Source organism: Notamacropus eugenii, chromosome 5, assembly GCF_028372415.1.
Source record: "Notamacropus eugenii isolate mMacEug1 chromosome 5, mMacEug1.pri_v2, whole genome shotgun sequence".
NCBI classification, from domain to species: Eukaryota; Metazoa; Chordata; class Mammalia; order Diprotodontia; family Macropodidae; genus Notamacropus; species Notamacropus eugenii.
The window spans coordinates 232,785,481-232,804,027 of record NC_092876.1 but is presented as its reverse complement, the minus strand read 5'-3'; the positions used below and the strand labels follow the sequence as shown (position 1 = coordinate 232,804,027).

General features: G+C 37.4%; 1 protein-coding gene and 1 long non-coding RNA gene across 3 annotated transcripts in view; one reads left to right on the top strand and one right to left on the bottom strand.

Annotated features, from left to right (window-relative positions):
* Positions 1 to 18,547, top strand: part of TLK1 (tousled like kinase 1) — a 173,030-nt gene that overhangs the window by 85,152 nt on the left and 69,331 nt on the right. The window lies entirely within an intron of this gene.
* Positions 5,947 to 18,547, bottom strand: part of LOC140505851 (uncharacterized) — a 29,348-nt gene continuing 16,747 nt past the window's right edge. The window contains exon 3 of the long non-coding RNA XR_011967680.1: positions 5,947 to 6,582. This is a non-coding gene — a long non-coding RNA (uncharacterized lncRNA). The remainder of the gene's footprint in view (positions 6,583 to 18,547) is intronic.

Genomic DNA, 18,547 nt, shown 5'->3' with positions numbered 1-18,547 from the left:
AAAGAAAATCATAGACCAATTTCTCTAATGAATATAGATGCAAAATTTTAAAATAAGATTTTAGCAAAAAGAATACAGCAACTTATCACGAGAATAATACATTATGATCAGGTAGAATTCATACCAGGAATGCAGGGCTGGTTCAATATTAGGAAAACTATGAGCATTGTTGATCATATCAACAACAAAACTAACAGAAACCACATGATTATCTCAACAGATGGAGAAAAAGCTTTTGACAAAATACAACACCTGTTCCTATTAAAAACACTGGAGAGCATAGGAATAAATGGAACTTTCCATAAAATAATAAGCAGTATCTACCTAAAACCTTCAGCAAGCATTATGTACAATGGAGACAAGCTAGATGCATCTCCAGTAAGATCAGGGGTGAAACAAGGATGCCCATTATCACCACAGTTATTCAGTATGGTACTAGAAATGTTAGCCATAGCAATTAGACAAGATAAAGGAATTGAAGGAATTAGAATAGGCAAAAAAGAAACTAAGTTATCACTCTTTGCAGATGATATGATGATCTTAGAGAATCCCAGAGAATCAAGTAAAAAGCTACTTGAAATAATAAACAACGTTGGCAAAGTTGCAAGTTACAAAATAAACCCGCACAAATCTTCTGCATTTCTATGTATTAATAACAAAGACCAACAGCAAGAGATAGAAAGAGAAATCCCATTAAAAGCTAGGGTGGACACTATAAAATATTTGGGAGTTTACTTGCCAAAACAAACCCAGGGACTACAAGAACACAATTACAAGACACTTTTTGCACAAATAAAGTCAGATCTAAATAAGTGGAAAAGCATCAGTTATTCGTGGGTAGGCCAAGCCAATATAATAAAAATGACAATTCTACCTAATTTACTTATTTAGTGCCATACCAATTAAACTATCAGATAATTATTTTCTAGAGCTGGTAAAAATAATATCAATATCAAAATTCATGTGGAATTCCCCAATTGATAAATGGTCAAAGGATATGAACAGGCAATTTTCAGAAGAAGAAATTAAAGATATCTATAATCATATGAAAAAATGCTCTAAATCACTTTTGATTAGAGAGATGCAAATCAAAACAACTCTGAGGTACCACATCACACCTATAAGATTGGCAAACATGACAGAACAAGAAAATGATAAATGCTGGAGAGGATGTGGGAGAGTTGGAACACTAATTCATTGTTGGTGGAGCTGTGAGCTCATCCAACCATTCTGGAGAGCAATTTGGAACTATGCCCAAAGGGCTACAAAAATGTGCATACCCTTTGACCCAGCAATATCACTACTAGGACTGTATCCCCAAGAGATCATAAAAATGGGAAAGGGTCCCACATGTACAAAAATATTTATAGCAGCACTCTTTATAGTTGCCAAAAACTGTAAGTCAAGGGGATGCCCATCAATTGGGGAATGGCTGAATAAATTATGGTATATGAATGTAATGGAGTACTGTTGTGCCATAAGAAATGATGAACAAGAAGACTTCAGAGAGGCCTGGAAGGACTTATATGATCTGATGCTGAGTGAAAGGAGCAGAACCAGGAGAACTTTGTGCACAGCAACGACAACAGTGTGTGAGAGTTTTTTCTGGTAGACTTGGAATTCCGTAATAATGCAAGAACTTATTAAAAAAAAAAATCCCAATGGTGGATTTCTAAGGCAAAATGCCTTCCACACTCAGAGAAAGAAATATGGAAGTCATTCGCAGAATGTAGCAGATCATGTTTGTGTGTATGCGTGTTTTTGTGTATCATGTTTTGATTTGTTATATGATTTCTTCCATTTATTTTAGTTCGACTACATAGCATGACTATAATGAAAATGTACTCAATAGGAAAGTATATGTAGAACCTATACAGATTTGTATGCAGTCGTGGGGGGGAGGGTGGTAGTGTGGGGGGGATAAAATCTTAATTTTATGGAAATGATTGTAAACCATTAAAAAAAAATTTAAAAAAAAAGGAAAAAAAAAGAAAACAAACAAACAAAAATTCATGTGGAAGAACAAAATGGGCCAGAATATCAAGGGGACTAATGAAAAGAAGAAATGCTGGGGAAAGTGGCCTAGTACTACCAAATCTCAAATTGTATTACATCTTTCCACTTAACAAGCTGATGGACTTCCTTGCAGTGGTGATTAATTTATGTCACTTAAATTAATATAAGAAAAATAATAATCAGCATTATTGTCTTTTCCTTTATCCATTTCCCTATTTCATCATCAATAGGTTATTTGGACAGATTGGAATTGAGATTGCCCATTAAACAAAGTATGTTAATAATTTGATTTATTTCTGCTTGCTACGGCTCTTTTTTCTCCCCCTTTGTCCGGTACCTGGAATGTAAGTATGGCTCTGTATTTGGAGTCAGGACCTACCCACATACCTAACTTCTGTGATCTTCAATTTCCTCATCTATGACTTAATCTTCAATTCCCTTTGAACTCTACCTTTATGATCCTATGACCTATATTTTAAGTGTCCTACAATTTTTTTAAAAGATTACATTTTTTTCTTTCTTTTTTTTTTAATAATTAAATTTATTTATTTAACTTTTAACATTCATTTTCACAAAATTTTGGGTTACAAATTTTCTCCCCTTTTATCCCCCCCCCCCCCAAACACCAAGCATTCTAATTGCCCCTGTGACCAATCTGCTCTCTCTTCTATCATCCCTCTCTGCCCTTGTCTCCGTCTTCTCTTTTGTCCTGTAGGGCCAGATAGCTTTCTATACCCCTTTACCTGTATTTCTTATTTCCTAGTGGTAAGAACATTACAGTTGATCCTAACACTTTGAGTTCCAGCTTCTTTACCTCCCTCCCTCTCCACCCCTTCCCTTTGTAAGGCAAGCAATTCAATATAGGCCAAATCTGTGTAGTTTTGCAAATGACTTCCATAATAGTTGTGTTGTATAGGACTAACTATATTTCCCTCCATCCTATCCTGTCCCCCATTACTTCTATTCTCTTTTGATCCTATCCCTCCCCATGAGTGTCGACCTCAAATTGCATTCTCCTCCCCATGCCCTCCCTTCTATCATCCCCCCCACCCTGCTTGTCCCCTTGTCCCCCACTTTCCTGTATTGTGAGATAGGTTTTCCTACCAAAATGAGTGTGCATTTTATTCTTTCCTTTAGTGGAATGTGATGAGAGTAGACTTCATGTTTTTCTCTCACCTCCCCTCTTTATCCCTCCACTAATGAGTCTTTTTCTTACCTCTTTTATGAGAGATAATTTGCCCCATTCCATTTCTCCCTTTCTCCTCCCAACATATTTCTCTCTCACTGCTTGATTTCATTTTTTTTTTTAAGATATGATCCCCTCCTCTTCAATTCACTCTGTGCACTCTGTCTCTATGTATCTGTGCGTGTGTGCATGTGTGTGTGTGTAATCCCACCCAGTACCCAGATACTGCAATGTTTCAAGAGTTACAAATATTGTCTTTCCATGTAGGAATGTAAACAGTTCAACTTTAGTAAGTCCCTTATGACTTCTCTTTGCTGTTCACCTTTTCATGGTTCTCTTCATTCTTGTGTTTGAAAGTCAAATTTTCTTTTCAGCTCTGGTCTTTTCATCAAGAATGCTTGAAAATCCTCTATTTCATTGAAAGACCAATTTTTCCCCTGAAGTATTATACTCAGTTTTGCTGGGTAGGTGATTCTTGGTTTTAGTCCTAGTTCCTTTGACTTCTGGAATATCCTATTCCATGCCCTTCAATCCCTTAATGTAGAGGCTACTAGATCTTGTGTTATCCTGATTGTATTTCCACAATACTTGAATTGTTTCTTTCTAGCTGCTTGCAATATTTTCTCCTTGACCTGGGAACTCTGGAATTTGGCCACAATGTTCCTAGAAGTTTCTCTTTTTGGATCTCTTTCATGCGGTGTTCTGTGGATTCCTTGAATATTTATTTTGCCCTCTGGTTCTAGAATCTCAGGGCAGTTTTCCTTGATAATTTCATGAAAGATGATGTCTAGGCTCTTCTTTTGATCATGGCTTTCAGGTAGTCCCAAAATTTTTAAATTGTCTCTCCTGAATCTATTTTCCAGGTCAGTTGTTTTTCCAATGAGATATTTCACATTATCTTCCATTTTTCCATTCTTCTCTCTTTGTTCTGTGATATCATGCTTTTTCACAAAGTCCTTAGCCTCCATTTGTGCCATTCTAGTTTTGAAAGAACTATTTTCTTCAGTGAGCTTTTGAATCTCCTTTTCCATTTGGCTAATTCTGCTTTTGAAAGCATTCTTCTCCTCATTGGCTTTTTGAGCCTCTTTTGTCAATTGAGTTAGGCTAGTTTTCAAGGTGTTAATTTCTTCAACATTTTTTTGGTTTTCCTTTAGCAGGGAGCTGATCTGCTTTTCATGCTTTTCTTTCATCTCTCTCATTTCTCTTCCCAGTTTTTCCTCCACCTCTCTAACTTGATTTTCAAAATTCTTTTTGAGCTCTTCCATGGCCTGAGCCCATTGGGTGGGCTGGGACACAGAAGCCTTGATTTCTGTGTCTTTGCCTGATGGTAAGCATTGTTCTTCCTCATCAGAAAGGAAGGGAGGAAATGTCTGTTCTCCAAGAAAGTAACCTTCTATAGTCTTATTTCTTTTCCCTTTTCTGGGCATTTTCCCAGCCAGTGACTTGACCTCTGAATATTTTCCTCACACCCACCTCACCTCCTGATCCTGCCAGCCAGCGTTTGGGGACTGAGATTCAAATGCTGCTTCCAGCCTTAGGGCTTTTGGCGGGGGCAGGGCTGCTATTCAGTGTGAGAATTAAGTTCATGTGGTCAGGTCAGGGCAGTGCCGCCTCTCAGGCTCAGTTCCCTCAAGGGGTTTATGCACAGACCTTCCACAATGGATTCAGGCTCCTGCCTGCTTGGGGAGCCCCTGTCTGCAGCCGCCTCTCAGCTTCTACCTCCCGGGGGGGCCCGAATCATGGGGGCACCCCACTACCCTCTCGACCCGCCAAAGAGACTCTCTCACTGACCCCCGTTACCTGTGGGAGGAGGGACTTGTGCGGCTGCTGGAGATCCCGTCCCTGAAGCCTGCTCAGGTCTGTTTCTCTTGGTGCCGTGGCCGCAGCAGGTCTGGGCTGGGCTGGGCTCCGCGTTTGCAGTGTGACTGACCTTTTGCGAGAGGTTTGCAGGTCCCTCTGTGGGTGGAGGGACCCGCGTGGCCGCTGGAGATCCCGTTCCCGAAGCCCACTCGGATCTTTTCCTCTCGGTGCCGTGGCCACGGCAGGGCTGCACTCAGCTCCCAGTCCCGGCGCCCAGTACGCAACGCGAAGGACCCCCCGCGAGAAGTTTGCAGGTCCCTCTGGAACAGAAATCTCCCTCGCTCCAATATTCCGTGGCCTCTGGGTACAGAATTCGCCGTGAGTTACTCCCCTGTAGCCGTTCTATGGGTTGTGGGTTCAGAGCTATGTGTATGTGCGTCTTTCTACTCCGCCATCTTGGCTCCGCCCCCCATTTTTTTCCTAGACATTCTGTTAGTTCACTTTCTAGGAGAGTATATTTTGAAATGATGTACATGTCTTACTATTTCTAGGGACACTGGATCATAATTTACATACCATCCTTACTAGCCATCTCCTTGTTATCCACTCTGCTGTTTCTTTCCTCTCTTCTATTCTCCCTCCTGTTCTTGCAACAGGAATCAAATCAGTACTGCCCTCCCTTCTAGAAAGGAAATGTCAGTTTACTCCCTTAAGGCTTTACTCACTATCCCAGTGTCTTCTCAAACTGAAACATCCTTATGTGTGTTGTCTCCCCCACCAGTGTAAACTCCTTGAGGATAGGGATTGTTTTGCTTTAGTTCTGTCCTCAGCATTGATCACAGCAATTATCACAGAGTAAATACTTTAAAATCCTTTTCATTTATAAATTCTGTCATCCCACAACTAATACTTAGTATGTTTATTTTTTTTTAAATTAAGTGAATTGAAAATTTCATAAAAGCTAATTTGAAAGGAAATAGAATACAGCAATAACAATAATAATGCCTCCTTATAACGTAGGTACCCATTATCATATTTATCCTCAAAATAACCCTATTAAATGTGTTTAAAGTAGTAGTATTAATTAACATTAGGATTCAATAGTATTAGTACTACTACATTTGTAGAGGAGGCAGCTGAAGCTCTGAGAAATTAAAGTTTCTTTTTTTCCCCTTCAAAGTCACATTACTTTCAGATTGTTTCAAGTTTATAAAACAAGCTATGATTGAGAAATTTATTTGTAGGTCAGGTTAGAATTATAATTGTATTTTCCAGTTATTTACCAAATTGAGGTCACAAAAACTTATCTAATTTATATTATACTCGAGGTATTATAGTATATTAGTAGTTCTGTAGAACTTCTATAACATCATTTCTGTAGGAAAATGTTTTGAGTTCTAATTTGGAACGTCTGGAACACACTCTCCTTTCTTTCCATCTTTCCACTTAAGCCTATATTGGGAGTCCACATTTCTCTTCCTCCATTTTTTTCTGTACTTTCCAGTAAGTTGAGTTGGAATTCTTCAGCTCTAGCTGTTGCTTTTGATGCCAGAGTGCTGAGGACAGTGGTTCAATAGCACCTTGTTGGGAAAGGAGTAAAGAAGACAATGATTGATTCAGTATTGTCGATGTCTTAGAGTTGTGAGAATGAAGTCCAGATTGTAACAAGAGCAGTGATAGTAGTGATAGGGGAACAAAAGGAGTGTGAGGACCAGCATTCTGTTGTAGTTAATGTATTAGTTTTTTGTGATTAAAGTGTATCTAGGACAGAAGTTCCCAAACTCATTTGGCCTATAGCCCCCTATTCAAAATAAAAAAAAAATTACTCAGCACCCTCCTCAGGAATCTACTTTCTTTAATCCTTTAATGGTTTTTTTAAAAAATTTGCATCATTTCAAAAGGACATAATTTTTTTAAATGATACATCTTAAATTTAGTAATTTACTTGAAATTTGTGGACTTTTTCCTGCATTGAAATTTCATGTTAATTGTATAGTATCGTGTTGTAAACAAGTCATTACATGCCCAAATTCGTGCCCATGCATTCTGAACTTCCCAACAATATGTACCATGCTTGCCTGCCACACTTGCTTCTGTAAATTTATTTATTTTTGGTTTACAGCATTCACTTCCACAAGCTTTGGAGTTTTAAATTTTCTCCCCCTCCTTCCCCTTCCCATGACGTGTACAATCTGATATAGACTGTATATAAATGAAGAGGAGAAAGTGAGACTGGTGACCTTGCACAGCCCTCCCTAACTCTAAACAAAGTCACGTGCCAGTCATGTCATGATTTCTCTGATGTCATGATCTTCATCGAAAAAGGAAGGACAAACACAAACCTGTGAATAGGCAAAGCTGCCTGAGTGGAGACCCAGGTAGCTGGGCAATCCAGCTCATTCTCTCCTTGCTGTCCCCCTGTCCTCTTCCTTTGGTGTTTATTGGCTATATTCCCTCCCTCCCTCCCTCCCTTCCTCCCTTCCTTCCTCCCTTCCTTATTGTTCCCAAAATCTTAAACCCAGTGCACTCTGAAGGCTATCATAGGCTGGACAACAAATAGGTCCCTGCCCAATCTCCACTTAATGGCTGGCTTAGAGTAATTACCACTAGTAAGTTTCTCTTTCCCTCCCAGTGTGATTTAGTTACATTTTTTTTCTTTTGCTCTTTAAAAGGACCATTCTCTGACTACGTCTTAAAGAGGCCTATTCACTAAACGGGCTTTGCCTCCCTCTGAGTATCTGAAAAAGCCAAGATCTCCCATTGGCTCCTGGGCCATCTCCAGTCATCCTGATGTATATCTGGTCACTGGATTCCGATGGCTCAGGAGGAGAAAGTGAGGCTGATGACCTTGCACAGCCCTCCCTCACTGAAAACAAAATCAAGTGCAAGTCATGTCACCATTTCTCTGATGACATGGTTTTCTTCTGGCAACGAAGGACAAACACAACCCTGTGAGTAGAAGCAGCTATCTGAATGAAGACCCAGCTAGCTGGGTAACTGAGCTCCTCCTCTCCTGTCTACTTCCTTTCCCTTCCTGTCCTGGCAAAGACCTTGGCCTTTAGGCCAAGGTCTCCCAGTGCATCCTGGGTCATTTCCAGTCATCCTGATGAATATCTGGTTACTGGATTTAGATGACTGTGGAGAAGAAGTGAGGCTGGTGACCTTGCACAGCCCTCCCTCACTCAAAACAAAGTCAAATGCAAGTCACGTCAAAGGACGAACACAACAGTTTTCACATTAGTCATGTTATAAAGAAGAATTTCACACTTGCTTCTTAAGACTTGTCTGTGGACTTGCCTACTGATGGGTTGTGACTTGCATATTGCACGTTTATTTGAAAAATAAAGTAATCACTATGACTAACTGTTAGACAACAGATGAAACATGTATAAACAGTTTTTCAAAATTTTCTTTCTTTATGCTTCCCCAGCCCCCTTATTTTTACTCAGTGTCCCCCATTTGCACTGAAGGCTGCTACCACTCCTCCCTGTCATTCCAGTGCCCCCCAAGGGGCAGTATCACCCATTTTGGGAATCACTAACTAGGATTTCCATCTTCAGCCTTTACTTGGTCAATTTCCCCAACTTTTCCTACATATTATCATCTCTACCCACTACTAGAATGTTAAGCCTCATGAAAGCTAGAACTATATTTTATTTGAATTTTATCTATCCTCTACTACCTAAGGCAAGACTTTACATGTAAGATAGGCAATTGAATTAATTGTACTACAGTTAATCCAGTGTACTGGTACGGAAATTATCTTCTATCATTCTCAGTTCACTCTTTTTTATCCTCTTCCTCAAACCCTTTGAAAGAGGATTAGAAATACTCTTCCCCAATCCCCAATTTGAAGGAAGATGAATTTTAGTTTGTTTCAGTTTTTCTTTACTGCTACCATCATCTAACTGTTTGAGATTGTTTTCTCAATGTAAGATGCATTACAAGAATGCACTACAACAATCTGTAGTATCCACACAGGATTGTTATGAGGTTTAAGTGAGATAATCTAAGTTAAATGCTTTGCAAAACTTAGTGATATATAAATGTCACTTATAGTGTTGATGAACTAGTTAAATAAAACAACTTTTTGGAAAGTCCACAAATATAAGAAAATATTGCCTGAGAATATTATTAAGGATTTGCCATTTTAAGATAATTGAAAATTTCTGAAGTGGTAAAGTAAATTTAAGACTGGAAACTTTTTGCAATGGTCTGGCCAAGAAGTATACTAATAAAATATTTCTGTTGGAAACCATAACACAGAGTTCAAGTGTGATTTCCTGTTCATTCCAAAGTGGTTAGCTTTAGAATTAGGATTACATTACACAGTTCTATACGACCATTCATTTTCTCAGTCTTGCATTTTTCTCATTCATGGTAATATGGGTGATAAGTACTGAAAATATCTTATTAATTAAGTTGGGAAGGATTTAAATAGATAATATTTGCCTATCATTTTTTTCATTTAAAGTAGATTATAGGGTCTGAATGAAAAAAAGGTTTATAGTTAAATGAATTTTTTTACTTTTGTATAGTACAAGTCTTGTCTGGTTATAGTTGGCCAAATATCTTTAGTTTATAAATTGGCTTTTGGAACTTCCCATAGAATATCCAGAAATGAACTTTGTGAAACTACAGTGTTCTTTTGAGTATTACTGACTAAAAGATTGCTAATATAGCTGATGATAAATTATGAGATGGTTTGTATCATGAAAAAGTAGACCATTTGTGTATCATTGAGTTTTTTAAATACATGATACTGATTGATGCATTTATTAGGGCATCTTGGAGTTTATGTTTATAAAACTCATTACTTGAAGGGATATTAAAAAGTAGTTAGGTCTAGGCCCTGCTTGAGGGCAGTACTTGCCTTTAAAGTATTTTAAGCCTTAAACATTTTAAAATCTAAGTTTATTTTAAGTAAATTCCTTACCTTGAGCTGGAGATAAAGGTGGATAGGTCTTATGTACCCCATACTGCTCATCATTAGCTAAAACTCCTATGTATTTCAGCGAGACTTTGGATGTATCTGATAGAAAAAAGCACTTTGACCTGCAAAATCCATTTTGTTCTGTCCAAAGCCTTTAATTAAGTGAACAAGCATGTTGCTAACAAAACTCAGCATAGGCACAATTTACTGATTATTAGCTTTCTGGTAAATTAACTTCCAAGCTCGCAATCTGGGTAATAAACTTTCTTTTATTAAGAATGGATTAGACATCTCAGTACTTAACCTGTTGCTATCTTCTGGCCCCTGTCATAACTCACAGGTTCAAATGACAGGAAAAATGCAAAGTATTGTAAAGTAATTGCATCGTGTCTGAAGTTAGAGGGTCAGTTTGAGGGAACTTATTGCTTTGGAACTATAGTGAAAGACTAATCAGTATATCAAAGGATAGCAACAACAATAATAGCATTTATATAGCTCTTTAAAATTTGCCAAACTACTTTACAAATGTCATTTCGTTTGATCCTTAAAACAATCCCAGAAAGTAGGTGCTGTTATCTCTATTTTTATAGATGAGAAATTGAGGCAGAGAGAGGTTAAGTGAATTGTCTAGTGTCACATAGCTGGATTTGAACTTAGGTCTTCCTGACTCTTAATTCTAATATTCTAAGCACTTTGCCAGAGTTTTTAGTGTCATATTTTGTTTTCCTTTGGGGTATTTTTAATTTTGTTACTTCTTAAAAAATATAGCATGCTGTAACCATATTCTTCCTGATATATAAAATTACAATTTGCTAAACTTTCTACCTTTAGGATTCTAAACTCTTCTTTAAAAGAAAAAAGAATATTTCTCATCTAAATTTGAGAGAAGTGTTTGAAAGGGATTCATTTTCTAGTTGCGTTAGATCAGGTCTGCATTCTCTACATTTTTCGAGGGCCGCCCAAAATACTTTGGTGGGCCATGGTTATACCGGCCTACTTTCAATGCTGAATTTCCCTAGTTGTGTTCTATTTTTTAAAATTATTTAGAAATCGTTCACTTGGTAGAGAGAAGGGGGACATTAATTTAAAGATTAAAACTAAATTATTAAGAAACAATTGTCAAATGAATTAATGAAGTATCTTTTAAATCACAATGTAGGTTAGTGGAAATATTATGAAAGTGATAAAAATTGACTTTGTAAGCAACTTTTAACAACAGGCTTATTTCGTGGCATTGTTATTTTAAACAGAAACACCAGTGCTTCTGCCATCTGATAGGTCAATATGAATGTGTATGGCAGAGTTGCTAGTCTGATATAAACATAGTTACAGGAATTTTTAATTTTTTTAACCTGTCACTTAAAATAACATTTATTGCTATCTGCAAAATAATTATGAAAGTTTCACTTTTTTTTTTAGTGATAGATCTATTTTACTATTTTTAAAAGACCCTTATTAGTGATAGAATTCAGTTTTTAAGTGAATCAAAGTGTCATAGACCTTCTTTGGTAAAGGCTTGAACCCCTTTTCTCCAAATAATATTTTTAAGTGCATAAAAGAAAATGTATACAGTTATAAATGGAAACTAGAGAGTAGTGAAAATAAATATTTAGTTTTTTCCCATCCAAATTCATGGGCTTCTGAATTCTTAATCCCAGCAGATTAAGAACTACTAAAGAATTTTGTAAAGTTTCATAAATGGAATTAGGTTGGGAATGCTTAGTGTTTATTTTCTTTGAGTACTTTTGATTTCAATTACCTATTGAAGGTACCACCTTTTGGGAGAAGTAAAGCTTTTAAAAGTTAGGAAGATCATAATGAAAAATATGTATCTATGGAGATTTTAGACTTCAGTTAGAATTATAAAATGTCAGACTTGATAGCATCTTAGGGATCATCTTGGTCAACTCCTTACTTTCTTTTAAAACTTATTTATTTATTTTATTTTTCAACATTCATTTTCACAGGATTTTGAGTTCCAAATTTTCTCCCATCTCTCCCCTCCTCCCACCCCAAGACACTATGCATTCTAATTACCCCTTTCCCCAATCTGTCCTGTCTTCCATCACACACATCCCTTACCTTATCTCCATCTTCTCTCTTTTTTTGTAGGGCAAGATAGATTTCTATTCCCCATTACCTGTATTTCTTATTTCCCAGTTGCATGCAAAAACAATTCTCAATATTTGTTCCTAAGTCTTTGAGTTCCAACTTCTCTCCCTTCCTCCCTCCCCACACATCCCCACTGTGAAGGCAAGCAATTCATTGTAGGCTATACATGTGTAATTATGCAAAAGACTTCCATAATAGTCATGTTGTAGAAGACTAACTATATTTCCCTCTATCCTATCCTGTCCCCCATTTATTCTATTCTCTCTTTTTGTCCTTATCCCTCCCCAGAAGTGTTTACTTCTAATTACTCACTCCTCCCATTTGCCCTCCCTTCTCTCATCCCCCCCAACACCCCACTTGTCCCTTTCTCCCCTACTTTCCTGTAGTCTAAGAGATTTTCATACCAAATTGAGTGTGCATGTTATTCCCTCCTTAAGTCAAATGTGATAAGACTAAGCTTCACTTTTTCCCTCTCATCTCTCTCCTTTTCCCCTCCAATGAAAAAGCTTTTTTCTTGCCTCTTTTATGAGAGATAATTTGCCCCCTTCCATTTCTCACTTTTTCCTCTCAATATATTCCTCTCACCCTTTAATTTTATTTTTTTAGATATCATCCCTTCCTTTTCAACCCACCCTGTGTCCTCTGCCTATATGTATATGATCCCAGCTACCCAAATACTGAGAAAAATCTCAAGAGTTACAAATATTATCTTTCCCTGAAGGAATGTAAACAGTTCAACTTTAGTAAGTCCCTTATGATTTCTCTTTTCTGTTTACCTTTTCGTGCTTGCCTTGATTCTTGTGTTTCAACGTCAAGTTTCCTATTCAGCTCTGGTCTTTTCATCAAGAATGCTTGGAAGTCCTCTATTTTATTGAATCATCATTTTTTCCTCTGAAGTATGATCCTCAGTTTTTCTGGGTAGATGATTCTTGGTTTTAATCCTAGCTCCTTTGACTTCTAGAATATCATATTTCATGCTCTTTGATCCCTTAATGTAGAAGCTGCTAGATCTTGTGTTATCCTGATTGTATTTCCGCAGTACTCGAATTGTTTCTTTCTGACTGCTTGCAATATTTTCTCTTTTACCTGGGAACTCTGGAATCTGGCTACCGTATTCCTAGGAGTTTTTCTTTTCAGATCTCTTTCAGGAGGCATTTAGTGGATTCTTTCAATATTTATTTTACTCTCTGGTTCTAGAATATCAGGGCAGTTTTCCTTGATAATTTCTTGAAAGATGATGTCAGGTTCTTTTTTTCATCATGGCTTTCAAGTTGCCCTTTAAGTTGTCTCTCCTGGATCTATTTTCCAAGTTATTTGTTTTTCCAATGAGATGTTTCACATTGTCTTCTATTTTTTCATTCTTTGGGTTTTGTTTTGTAATTTTTTGGTTTCTCACAAAGTCATTAGCTTCCATCTGCTCCATTCTAATTTTTAAAGAACTATTTTCTTCAATGAACTTTTGAACCTCCTTTTCCATTTGGCTAATTCTGCTTTTTAAAGCATTTTTCTCCTTGTTGGCTTTTTGGACCTCTTTTGCCATTCGAGTTAGTCTGTTTTTAAAGGTACTATTTTCTTCAGCATTTTGGGGGTCTCCTTTAGCAAGCTATTGACTTACTTTTTATGATTTTCTTGTATTGCTCTCATTTCTCTTCCCAATTTTTCCCCTACCTCTCTTACTTGATTTTCAAAATCTCTTTTAAGCTCTTCCATGGCCTGAGACCATTGCATATTTATTTAGGAGGTGCATATTTATTTTGGAGGTTTTGGATAAAAAAGCTTTGACTTTGATGTCATCCTCTAATGGTATGCTTTGTTTTTCCTCATTTGAAAGGATGGAGAAAATACCTGTTCACCAAGAAAGTAAGGTTTTGTAGTCTTATTTTTTTCACTTTTTGAGGCATTTTCCCAGCCAGTTACTTGACTTTTGAGTCCTTTGTCATGTGGAGGGTATACTCTAGGGACCTGTAAGTTCTCATTTCCTCCAAGGTGTCACAATCAAGGGAGAGGCGTTTACTCCTCTCCTGGCCTGCGCTCTGGTCTGGCAGCAACCATAAGCTTTTCTGCCTAAGATCTGCAAGTAGGGTTCCCTCTCCACAACCACCTCCAACTCCACTATACCAGTGCTCCTCCTCACCCCAGAGCAGCCACTCAGGGCTGAGATTCAGATCTACTGTTTAATTCCCCCAGGGTCTTTAGGTTGAGGGCTCCAATGGGCAGCCACCTGGGGCCAGGGCTAGGGCAGGACCCTTCTCATCCAGGTGAAAGAACTTTCTCACTGACATTTGAAGCTGTCTCTGGCATTTGTGGGTTGAGGAATCTGGGAACCACAGCTGCTACCCAGGATTCCATGCCCTGAAGCCTGCTCTAGTCCTGTCACTGCTGCACTGAGCGGCCAAGGCTGAGCTACGCACCACTCTGAGCCCAGGGTGATAGACCTTTGCTGTCTGCCTTCAAGGCTGCCTTGGGCTGGAAATCTCTTTCACTTTATCGTTTGGTGGCTTCTGCTGCTCTAGAATTTGTTTGGAGTCATTTTTACAAATATTTTATGGGGTTTGTGGGGAGAGCTACAGCAGGTCCGTCCTTATACTCTGCTGTCTTGGCTCCCCTCTCCTTTTTTTTCCCAACTCCTTCCTTTTACAAATACAGACCCAGAGAGTTGAAGTGAGCAGTTCAAGATAAAAACATGTCTGTGATCAGAATTTTGAAAGAAATAAAGGAAGAACAATTTGGAGAAATATTTGTTTGAATATTCAGATTTACATCCATTTTCTATGCATTCATAGAAAAAACATCTGTATTTATGTGTATCTCTATGTCTAATTTTTTGTATATAAATGTATCCCTATGGAAAAATTGTAATTTATTCAATTGTGTTCTATTTTCCTGTAGACTGTAGCGTGCCAATCCCTTATTTTTCCATTGAGTCTTGTCTTCTCATCCTGTGGCTAAAGTATTTAAGTTTCAGCTTCAGTATTTGTTCTTCCATTGAGTAGTCTGAATTAATTTCTTTTAAGTATTGACTGATTTGATCTACTTATTGTCCAAGGGACTCTCAAAAGTCTCCAGCACTGCAGTGTAAAATCATCACTTATGTAACATTCAATTTTTTTTATATTTCAGTTCTCACCGCTATACACCACTACTCAAAAAACCATACCTTTGACCATTTGAACCTTTGTCAGCAAGGTGACGTCTCTGCTTCTTAGTATGCTGTCTAAATTTACTGTTGCTTTCCTCACAAGGAGCAAGGATCTTTTAATCCATGGCAGAAGTTACCATCTGCAGTGATCTTTCAGCCCAAAAGTATAAAATCTGACACTCCTTCCATTTCTTCTCCTTCTGTTTGCCAGGAAGTGATAGGAACAGTAGCCATGATCTTTTTTTTTTTTTTTTTAATGTTAAGTTTCAAGCCACCTTTTACATTCTCCTCTTTTACCTTCATCAAGAGGCTTCTTAATTCTTCTTCACTTTCTGCCATCAGAATAGATATGCAAAATCATCTGCATATCTAAGATTGTTGATATTTCTCCTGGATATTTCTCTTGATTCAGCTTTTGATTTATCCAGCCTGGTATTTCACTTTGTGTACTCTGCAGATAAGTTAAGTAAATGATGTGACAACATACGGCCTTGTTGTACTCCTTTTCCAATCTTAAAACTGATCTTTCCAATCAGTTCTTCCATGTATGGTTCTGTTACTTCTTAACCCACATACAGGTTCTTCAGGAGGTAGGTAAGGTGATCTAGTATTTTCTTTGAGGACTTGCCACATTTTGTTGTGATCCACTTGGTCAAAGGTTTTAGTGTAGTCAATGAAGCAGAAGTGGAAAATTCTCCATAATCCAGCAGATGTTGGCAATTTGGTCTCTAGTTCCTCTCCTGCTTCAAAAACCAGCCTACACTTCTGCTGATTCTTGGTTCACATATTACTGAAGCCTTAGCTTGCAGTATATGAAGCATATTCTTGCTCGTGGCATGTGAAATGAGAGCAATTGTTAGGTAATTTGTAGGCATAATCTAAATTGGCATTGTCCTTCCTTAGGATTGGCACATAAACTGATCTTTTCCAAATTTGCTGATATGTTGAACACAGCGTTTTAGTAAAAATCATCTTTTAGAATTTTTAATAGTTCAGCTGGAATTCCATCATCTCCACCAGCCGTATTGTTAGCAGTGCTTCCTACGGCCCACTTGACTTAATTCTTCAGGATGTCTGTTTTTAAGATCAGTAACCATACCATTGGTAGGTATTAGTGATGTTAAGATTTTTCTTGTATAGTTCTGTGTATTCTTGCCACCTCTTCTAATCTCTGCTTCAGTTAAGTCTTTACTATTTTTGCATGAAACATTCCTTTGATATCTCTGATTTTCTTGAAGAGATTTCTTGTCTTTCCTATTCTATTGTTTTCTTTTATTTCTTTACATTGTTCATTTAAAAAAACACCTTATCTCTCCTTGCTATTCTCTGGAATTATGCAGTCAGTTGAATATATCTTTCTCTTTTTCCTTTACCTTTCACTTTCCTTCTTTTCTCAGCTATTTGTAAAGCTTCATCTGACAGCCATTTTGCTTTCTTTGGAGTGTTTTTTTTGTTCCTGCCTTCTACAATATTTTAACCTCTGTCCATAGTTCTTTAGGTACTGTGCCTACCAGATCTAATCCCTTAAATCTATTCATCACTTCCACTTCATATTCATGAGGGATGTTATTTAGATTATGCCTACACAGTCTGGTGGTTTTGCCTATTTTCTTCAATTTAAGTCTGAATTTTTTAATGAGAAGTTCATGATCTGAGCCAGTCAGCTTATGGGCTGTATAGAGCTTCTCCACCTTTGGCTGCAAAGAATATAATCAGTCTGATTTCAGTATTGACCATCTAATGAAGTCTGTGTGTAGGGTTGCCTTTTGTATTGTTGAAAAAGTGTTTGCTATGGCCAGCAAGTTATCTTGATAAAACTCTTCTAATCTCTGCCTTGCTTCGTTTTGTAATCCAAGGGCAAACTTGCTTGTTACTCCAATTATCTTTTGATTCTTACTTTAGCATTTCAATCCCATTTGAAGAATGTGAGATATTTTTTTTGATGATACTTCCAGAAGATGTTGTAATCAGCACTAGCTTCTTTGGCATAACTGGTTGGAGCATACACTTGCATTACTGTGATGTTGAATGGTGTGTCTTGGATTCAGACAGATGCTATTTTTGAGATTATACTGTAGTAGTAGTTTTTTTCACCCTTTTATTGTCTGAGGTCTGCATCATTTTCTTTTACCTCCAGATTTATCTGTTTGTTTTCAGTTTCCAACAATCACTTCCAAAAAGTTTTAATTTTCTCTCCCTTCCCTCTCCCTCCTCAAGACAACTTGCAGTCTTATACGGGCTCTACACATACAATCTTATTAAACACATTTTCACATTAGCCATGTTACACAGATGAATTAAAACGAAAGGGAGAAAGCATAAGTGAAACTAAACTAAACCAAACATGACAAATGAGAATAGTTTGCTTCATTCTGCATTTGACTCCATAGTTCTTTCTCTGGAAGTGAATGGCATTTTGCATCACAAGTCCTTTGGAAATGTTTTAGGTCTTTGCATTCCTGTTAAGTACTAAGTCTATCAAAAACAGTCCTCGCATACTGTGGCTGTTACTGTGTATAATATTCTCCTGGTTCTGCTCACTTCACTCAGCATCAGTTCATGTAAGTCTATCTAGGTATTTCTGAAGACTGCCTTTTTGTCATTTCTTATAGCACAGTAGTATTCCATTACATTCATATACCACAACTTGTTCAACCGTTCCCCCAGTTGGTGCGCATCCCCTCAATTTCCAGTTCTTGGCTACCACAAAAAGAGCTGCTATAAATAGTTTTGTACATCTGGGTCCTTTTCCCATTTTTATGATCTCTTTGGGATACAACCCTAGAAGCAGTATTGCTGGGTCAAAGGGTATGCATACTTTTATAGCCCTTTGGACATAGTTCCAAATTGCTCTCCAGAATGGTTGGATCAGCTCACAGCTTCACCAGCAATGAATTAGTGTTCCAACTTTCCCACATCTTCTCCAACATTTATCATTTTTCTATTTTTACATGTTAGCCAATTTGATAGGTATGATGTGGTACCTCAGAGTTGTTTTGATTTGCATCTCTCTAATCAGTAGTGATTTAGAGCATTTTTTCATATGACTATAGTTAGCTTTAATTTCTTCCTCTGAAAACTGCCTGTTCGTATCCTTTGACCATTTATCAATTGGGGAATGGCTTGTATTCTTGTAAATTTGACTCAGTTTTTTATATATTTTAAAAATGAGACCTTTATCACAGACCCTAGTTGTAAAAATTCTTTGCAGTTTTATGCTTCCTTTCTAATCTTGGTTGCATTGGCTTTGTTTGTACAAAACCTTTTCAATTTAATGTAATCAAAATTATCTATTTTGCATTTTATAATATTTTCTATCTCTTGTTGGTTCATAAATTCCCCCATTCTCCATAAATCTCAT